This window comes from Nicotiana sylvestris, chromosome 4, assembly GCF_000393655.2.
Source record: "Nicotiana sylvestris chromosome 4, ASM39365v2, whole genome shotgun sequence".
NCBI classification, from domain to species: Eukaryota; Viridiplantae; Streptophyta; class Magnoliopsida; order Solanales; family Solanaceae; genus Nicotiana; species Nicotiana sylvestris.
In genome coordinates this window covers 19878199-19885106 of record NC_091060.1, presented here as the reverse complement: position 1 = coordinate 19885106, position 6908 = coordinate 19878199, and the positions used below count along the sequence as shown (strand labels likewise).

Sequence of the window (6908 nt, the reverse complement as noted above, 5' to 3'; positions counted from 1 at the left end):
CAATTTATCAGGAGTTCATCCGATTTTCCATGTATCGATGTTTCGGAGGTATCATGCCGACTTATCCTATGTTTTGGACTTCAATACTATTCAGCTGGATGAGAGTTTGGGTTATGAGGAGGAGCCAGTTGCCATTATTGATAGACAGGATCGCAAGCTGAGGTCCAAGAGGATTTCTGCGGTGAGGTTCCAGTGGAGGGGCCAACCAATCAAGGAGGCAACCTGGGAGTCCTAGGAGGACATGCGGTGCATATATCCACATTTATTCAGCAGCTCAGGTACTTTTTTATGTCCGTTCGAGGACGAACGTTTGTTTAAGAGGTGGAGAATGTAACAATCCAACTGGTCATTTTACTTTTTAGAACCCCGTTCCCTTAAATAAAACTTCTCACGCTTGCTTTAACTAATTTACGACTTGCGGGGATGGTTGGTTCGGGATTTGGAAGAGTTTGGGTTGAAAAATGCTCATTTGGCTCCTTAAGATTTTCTTAAAAGGCTAAGTTTGACTTTGGCCAATATTTTTAGCAAACGGACTCAGATTCATGTTTTGACGGTCCCAGAATGTCCGTAGGAAAATATAGGACCTGTGCGTATTCCCGGAATCAAATTTCGAGGTCCCTAACCCGAGTATTGAATTTTTATTAGCAAATGTTAAACTGAAATTCTAAGTATTTAAAGAAACTAATTAATGATTGATCCCATTGGTATTGGGCTCGTATGTTGGTTTTGGAACCCAGTACAGGTCCAATATAACATTTAATACTTGCCCGCCAAATTTGGTGTCAATCCGAGTAGTATAAGTACGTTTCGGTACGTTAGAAGTGAAATTAAGAACTAGAAGTTCATATGTTTGATTCAATTGGTTTTAGGGGGTGATTCATAGATTTAGCATTGTTTCGGGTGTTCCGAAAGTTCGAGTGGGTCCGTTTCATGATTTCAGACTTGTCGGTATGTTCGGGCGGGGCCCGGGAGCCCCGAGCGTCAATCGGACAAGGCTCGAGTGAAGTTGAAAAAGCTGAAAAAGGGCTGAAACATCTGGTATTTGTCATAACCGCACCTGCGGTTAGGCGGCCGCAGGTGCGAGACTATAGAAGCGGTAGCCCTATCGCAGATGTGGCCAAGGCAGGCCAGGCCAGAAACCGCAGAAGCGGCTCCCAAGCCGCAGGAGCGGCTTCAAGACCACAGAAGCGGTCCCAGTCTGCTTGGCCTATTACGCAGATGCGGTCTCTTCCTCGCAGATGCGGTCCCCTGACCGCAGATGCGGAAATCGCTGAAGCAGTGAGCTTCATTTAATACAAGTTCTAAGTCATTTGTACCACTTTTCACTCCTCCATTGGCGATTTTGGGAGATTTTGAGAGAAGATTTCCACCTAGCATCTTGAGGTAAGTTATCCCACCTATTCCTAGTCTAATACTTGTGTCTTAGGTAGATTAAGCACTAGGATTAAGGTAAAATCATGGGTTTAGAGCAAAAGCTAGGGTTTTAACAAAAGTTAGATTTAATCACAAAATTTGTTATGAAATAAATTAGAAATTGTATATTATTGACCCGTAGGTTATAGAGAACAACTTTCTTCGAAAAACTTCAAAATCCGGGCACGTGGCCCCGGGGTCGGATTTTAGGAAACTTGTGTTTAATGGTGGGAAATTGCTTAAATAGTTAGAATGCGATATTGTGAGCTTGTATTGACTAGTCCCTACCTCGTTTATCTAGTTTTGGATCGTTCAACTCCAAATTGAGAGTTCGGGCTCGTTCTTGGTATTGGAAGTGCACTTTGGAGCAAGGTGAGTCTCCTATCTAACCTTGTAAGAGGGAATTGTCCCCCATAGATGATGTAATCTAATAATTTTCCATTAAATGTGGGGTCTACGTACGCACTAGGTGACGAGAGTCCGTGCGTAGCTACTATTATGCTAAGTCCGGGTAGTTTAGGACCCAGAAGCATGCTTTATGTGGAAATATTGCAATGCTATGTTTAATTTGGATTGCTTAAATCATGGTGATTATGATAAATGAGACTAGTTAAAAGGAACATGATCTCTCTTGGCCTTTTTAGAGAGAAGTTGATAACTCAGTGAATAATTTCTCCCCAGTTATGTGTTCTTGTCTGCTTGTTGCTGTGTTTAATTACATTGACTGCGTCGCATGGTTGATTCGTGAGCGGAGTAATAGATGCATCTATGGTTCGTGCCGTTCGACCCTCGGCAATGTACAATTTTCTTTTATGTTGGATCGGGCCATACGACCTCGGCACTACTTGCCATGCTTTACTCAGTATTTTTCTATGACTTGAGTTTATTATTTGTCCTATAATGGGAGTTGCCAGCTGTGACATTATCTAGGAGACGATTTGTAAGTTCTTGCTACACACTGCTGATTATTTGTTTTATCCATGCTCAGTATAATTCATCTCTCATATTATTTGACCCTAATAAGTGTCAAGTCAACTTCTTGTCTCTACTTCTTCGAGATTAGACAGGATACTTACAGGGTACATATTGTTTATGTACTCATACTACACTTCTGTACTTATTTGTACAGGATCTAAGGCAGGTACATCTGGCTAAGCAGATTCCGAGACTTCTACGGTGAGCTGCTTCCCTTCCTGTGCCGTTCAACAGTTTGATGGAGTCTCTCATATTTATTTTTGTTGTCTATTCTATTTCCCGGACAGTAGGATAGATTGATTCTTTTGTATATTCTACTAGTTGCCCACAACTTGTGATACCGGGTCTTGGCACACATATTAGTAGACTATTCTTTTGGGGATTGTATAATTGGTATTTTACTGGTTATTACTCGTTCTAACCTTAACTTAAGGAATTATTGCAATTATTTTGGTAAAATTAAAATGAAAACCTATTTGGTATTTTCCGCGTTGGCTTGCCCGACAATGGTGTTGGACGCCATCATGACCTATTATGGAAATGAGTCCTGACAGAAGTGGCCTCCGCAAGAATAACCACGGCCGCAAACTAAACTGAAGCAACGCTTGATGAAGACCGAGCAGTAGGAGTTGTCGCCGGGTGAGCAAACGATGTCGGCTGACGAAAAGCTAATGAGGGAGCCCTCGCTCTCCGCACTCTCCCTGTCATCGACAAACAACACATAAGAAACTAAGTAAAAAGAGAGGAAAAATAACAAACAGAAATGACATTTCACTTGTAAGGGACCTACGTCCAAATTTGTCATAAAAGGCCGACTATGTACGAACCCCTGCCGTATAGGGAAGGATGGCGCTCACCCACTCGCGGATGCCTTCGATATATGGAGGGGCAATTTCTCGGCTGCAGAGACATAACAGGGTTTAGTACTGAAACAAAAAGTGGTCAGATATCTCGCCAACTAAAAACATAAGAGACTTACGTGCAAAGTTCCACTTCTCAGGGAACCCCGTTGGATCCGCTACAATGTGCTCGGTCCGCACATAGAAATAATTCTCGTAGAAACGATGGTTAGCCCTGTCGTCCATTTTCACTACCAGGCTCTTCGACCCCCGAGGACGCATGTGAAGCATCGTGCCGCGAATGAGTTGAAGGGCAAAGATATTGATCATGTGATCCAAAGTGATCTCATGACCGGTGAGTTTCGCAAACTTAAGCAATATAAGGAATAGCTTGTATAGGTACGGCGAAAGTTGGGCGGGGCATACCTCATAAAAATGGCAGAAATCTACCACCAGGAGAGGGAGAGGAAGTGCGTATCCAATAAGAAATGGGTAGGCGTAGAATATGCAGTACCCGAGATGGTCAAAATGAACAATGTCGTTCCCTACCGTCGGTCGCATGTCAATGTAATTGGGGATCCCCCACCTAGCTTTCAACTCTGCAATGTCTTCTTCTTTCATAACAGAAGGGACAGGTTCGGGCTCCACCCCGCGCGACCGCAGAAATCGTTTCATTCTCTCCCAGGACGAGGCAAGATCTCGACTACTGATGGAACCTCTTCATCTTCCACCACTTCTACTCCTCCGGTGGCCAGAGCAACATTTTTTGGCGCCGGAATTGTGACAAGGAGACCAGTGCGAGAAGAATCACCAGCCATTTTGTGAAGATGGTGTGGCAAAAAGACAATGGAAAGGAAAGATGAAAGTTTTCAGTCAAAATGGGGGCGAATGAAAATTCGGAGTATCAGGAAGAAAGTATATCCACTAAATTCTTTGAAGCACAAGGTAGAGAAGTGTGTCAATCGAATGAGTGTTTCTTCTATTTATAAGAGACATAAATCCCCCCAATCACGAAATCGAAGAGTTACCAATCGAATCTGATAGGGCACGAAACGTTTCAGTTCCATAGGAACGTGTGCCATAATGGCGGCAACCACGAAACAATGCTTTAATACTAAACGACATTTCGGTTCTGAAACAGCCGCAACGGTCCAAGGGTATCGAAAGAATGCCGTCGTCTCACTTGAAACCTACGAAGCGTAACTAAGAAACGAGAAGTCAGATTTTTTTCGAATTCGTAGTACTCATGATCCGTCTGCCTGGCCCGACAGGGGACGACCCTGACAGACGGAGGGACTAATTGTATTGGTTAAAATCTGACCACTGCGGTCAAGCTGACCAACATCCCGTCCAAGCGACAGGGTATCGAAAGACGACATAGTCCATTCTACATCCCGCACTCACGACATCCGTCGAGTCAGAAGGAACAACGTCCAGGGGACGACCAAGGAAGATAGTGCGAGAGAGAGAGAGATTCAAACCAATTAAATAGCAAAGGTCCCATGACAATATATAAAAAAGGAAAACCTTCGGTTGTAGGGGCCTTCTCCCTCTCTCCTTACCTCCCTCTTTTGCAATCTTTTTAAGAAAAAGAAGAATGTAGCAATCTCCAAGAAAACATGTAAAAGAACCTCCCAATTGATTAATGGAAGTCGCAACGAAAGTTTCAATAAGATTGGCTACCTCTATTTCATCTTATGTACAATTTGTTTAATTAGCTCATTGATCTGGAATTTATTATGTTTAACTAAGATTTACCTCTTGACATTTTTTAATGATTTGTTCAAAAAGATTCTAATATATTTTGAGTCAAACAGTAGTAAAGTTTATGTTTTCAATAATTATAATTATGTTGAGAAAACAAAATTTGGAAAATTTGTAAAAAAGGAAGTTATAATGCAGCTGCTTAAGTTTTCATTTCCTGTATTCTAAGAGCATGAAAATAAACTCTTAAGTTGATTTTTGAGGGTTGAAGAGACTCGATTATTTGGTGTTTTCAATATTTTGGTAGATTGGGGTAATTTTGATTTTTTATTTTATGTGTGTGTCCGTAGTGTATTTAATGTGCAATGTGTTGGTAGTTATTTATTAATATTTGATTTATAGTTGTCCAACACTGTAAAACTATCCAGATGCATCTCCCATTATGATAAGATTTTTTTTTTCTTTTGCTACAAAATAACTTACTCCTTGGAAAAGTATAGACGAGTAAAAAAGATGATTTTTTTTTAGTTACATTAACCAAAAATAATACTCCTAGTAATTATACTTATTTTAAGAGAAAAAAAAGTAATTATACTTGTTTAATTTATCGTTCATGCCAAGTTTTAAGATTTTCCATGGACGAATGTCAAAATAAAATCCAGAAACATGTGAATTGTATTGTACTAGCTAGGTTTGTACTTCTATTGAAGGACAAAGAAAAATGATATCTACAAATTCGATGCTGTAGTAAAATGGTCCTTAGACTTTTATAATATGAAATAGTTTTCTTTGTGGTATGTGAATTATAACCTCTCAATAATTTCATTTATCTGCTAATTAACTGGTTGCAAATGTGTAATATAATAGTTGATTTTACATTATTGGATAACAAGGGATTCAAATGATTCTCACTTCTAAGACGAGTTTACTTTTAATCAAATGCTATTAGAATTACTACATAAACCCAAAATGAATTATTACAAGAATTAACAAAAGAATGGTGTAATACAACAGAAAAACTACAAAGTGGAGATGCGGGGTATCGATCCCCGTACCTCTCGCATGCTAAGCGAGCGCTCTACCATCTGAGCTACATCCCCATCTGTCAGCAAATTTGTTAAACATTTTTAATGTACGAAACGCGAATACTTTCTTGGTTTAGTCCTGCAATCAGTTAATTCCAATTCAATTTGCAGCCTCATATAGCTACTGCAATTTTCAACTACTGTGCCACTTCAAATATTTTTTAAAGGAATAAAACAAAGCATTTCTTTTTCCATAGAGAAGACTCCCTACCGTATGACTAGAATAATTAGATATCAATTTCAACGACATAACTATGCCTCAGTCTCAAACAAGTTAAAACTAACTATGTGAATCCTCACTGAATATATTATTCCATTTAAACTCTCATCTCATACCAATGTAAATGAACATCCGTTTCACTAGAACAAATCCGACACACATTGGTCATCATGTGCTTAATTATTGGTTTTGCTTAATGGACAACTTTTCGAAAGGAAGCCTTGAAGCAACAATATAATTGTCTACATGTTACCTATGGATTACGAGTTCGAGCCGTAAAAGCAGTAACTATTACTTATATTTAAGGTTGTATAGGTAAAAATCGGGGCTACCCGATTTCGTGAGCTCGAGGGTCACTTCGAGAGCGAGATCGAAATAGACTAGGAGCGAGCCCGATGGGAGGCTTCGAAGATCAAAGTGTCCGATGAACATCAAGGCCGAACGTGACCAGCCTCGAGATAATGCCGTTCCGAGTTTGTAACAGAATGAGCAAGATTCCCGTCACGTCCCTAAGATCATTGCGTAAATTCCGGAATAGATTTGTATGAATTAGTACAAATCCGTACTAGGCGGTTATACAGTTGTCCCAATAAGATTCCTTACTGTAAAAAAAAATGTACCTTATTTAGGGTTCCTCCATTGTAGAAAGGGGACCCCAATCATTTATAAAGA

At 40.2% G+C, this 6908-nt stretch overlaps 1 non-coding gene across 1 annotated transcript; it reads right to left on the bottom strand.

Annotated features, from left to right (window-relative positions):
* Positions 1-5958: 5958 nt before the first annotated feature.
* On the bottom strand, positions 5959-6031 carry TRNAA-AGC (transfer RNA alanine (anticodon AGC)). Its single transcript has one exon. It is a non-coding gene; the product is annotated as a tRNA-Ala (tRNA).
* Between the last annotated feature and the right edge of the window lie 877 nt (positions 6032-6908).